The following is a 2,288-nucleotide window of genomic DNA, read 5'->3' as shown; positions in this document are numbered from 1 at the left end:
TGTAGTCCTCAATGCGGAACCGCTAACTGCCTACTTGCGCTGACAGGAGATAGTAAACTACAAGAACCATAATGCACCGCGGCTGAACTGTCAACGCGAGCGTCCAATCCAGATAGTAGCGGAGTTTCTCACTTTTATGACCCAGAAACCTAACCCCATGTTGGTGTATTTATTGCATTAAACATTCGTCATTGTTTTATATGAAAAAGTAGTAGTACACATAACAAATGGCATTGCACAAATATGTTGTCAGTATTTCAAAATGTACATTTTGTACATTTTGTAAATGTAATTACAGATAACTCAAATGCATTACTGATATAGGAACACTATTTGGCAGCTACAATGTGTTGTTTTCAATAGTGCTGTTAATCTTGCCTTTTCCTTTTGATTTATTAATTTCCTAATCCTTCTGCTCTCTGTAGGTGTAAAAGTCTCAAGTCTATTTGTGCAGGCCTCACAGCTAGGAAACCCGAGTTCAATTCCGCCCTCGGCCATCTCTGTGTGGAGTTTGCATGTTCTCCCCGTGCATGCGTGCGTTTTCTCCGGGTACTCCGCCTTCCTCCCACATTCCAAAAACATGCTCGGCTAATTGGCTACTCCAAATTGTCCATAGGTATGAATGTGAGTGTGAATGGTTGTTTGTCTATATGTGCTGCTATCTGCTGCAGTTCCCCATAGCCTTGTGGTAATCCGACTATTGTTCATCCTTATCTGACCTGCGGATGCAATGCAAGCTTGTTCCTGGGTGGGTCCTCAAAGTTTATCATCATAGCCGAAGTGACAGCACCATGGGAAGAAGGGATGCAAGTTGTCTTGAAGAGGAAAAAAGAGCCTTCAGATGCATGCACACAATCCCAATGAAGTGCTTACACTTACTCAGTGTCTATGAGATCTATGAAAGGTGGCTTCTAGCTAACAACCCGGCCTAATGGAACTTCGACAATGGAAGTATAAACATATAATAGAAATGTTTTTTGCAGCCCTGGTACATGATAGAATGTCATCATTTCAGAAATGCTCTGCTTCTTTTTTTTGGACCAAGCTACGGACAGCCTCCCAACACTTGGTGGCAGTGTAAAGCTATAAAAGTCATACCAGAGGCTCTCAAGGGCCACATGCTAACACTAGATGTAAATTTGATTTAAATATTTGCATCTATCTTGCAGAACTGGTTTAACTGTTTTTTTCTTGTTTTTACCAATGCAAATCTAACACAAACCAAACGAAAAGACTCAACAAATATTACTTACTTCTTTGTCATCATAGCTATAATAATAAATTCTCATTCAGATAATACAATAGACAAGCCAACATGTTTTATTCTGCTTGTTCTTGTGGGATGAAGTGGTCATGACCCACAGCCCCTGGCGGAGGGAGGCTCCCAGACATTTGGACCACAAAACATTAATAATCTGCTTGAGTGGAAAAAATACAAGTAAAAATCACCCGAAAAGAACAGTCCTGAAATTCAAAGCTTATTATAGTATAATATCTCATGATTCCAAGTTAAACTATCGTTGCAGAAGTTTAAACATTGTTTACACAGCGATAATGAGCAGTGGCAGTGCAAACATGGCTGACTAATGAGCTGAAATACGACCAGACAACACAAGTAAAGCCATGCCACTCACATGAGAAGGACGAAGACTGATGTAACACAGCTCCTTCATTGGTGACAACCATCATCCAATCAGCGGTCACCGCAGATCATATTCTGTGTGTCATTGTGAAAACAGGATCCTGGAAGCCAAATGGAAGACAGCGTCCGGGTTTGACATCACCATTGTGCAAACATTAGCTCAGTGCACTTCACAAATGGAGCACGTCTAGAACAGTGCTCGTCATACATGAAAGGAAACCAAGTGAACTCCGCATCAGCGGCACACACTTAGCGACGGAGGCAAGGAAAAACTCTTTCTTAGAAAGAAACCACAAACCAAGAGGACTTAGAGGTCTATGTGAGACCCTAATTCATTCATTCAATTTCTATGATCCCTTACGAAAAGAAAATATATTTATCAATATATTACTTTAAATGTAGTGTATTATATTATAATATATTATTTTTCCATTATATTTTCCAATACATTATATATTATAAATACATGGAATAATATATTTTTGTACATATATTATGCAAAATTCATGTAATATATGGCAATATATTGCAGAATATACAAATGATTGCTGCTTTCAATATATTGAAATATATTAAATCCAAATATATAATATATGAGTTTATATATCCCAAATTATATGCAATTTTATATATGTAAAAATATAGT

This window comes from Doryrhamphus excisus, linkage group LG15 (assembly GCF_037039965.1).
Source record: "Doryrhamphus excisus strain RoL-2023G ecotype Guam linkage group LG15, RoL_Dexc_Guam_v1.1, whole genome shotgun sequence".
NCBI classification, from domain to species: domain Eukaryota; kingdom Metazoa; phylum Chordata; class Actinopteri; order Syngnathiformes; family Syngnathidae; genus Doryrhamphus; species Doryrhamphus excisus.
Note: the sequence above shows the minus strand (reverse complement) of the source record.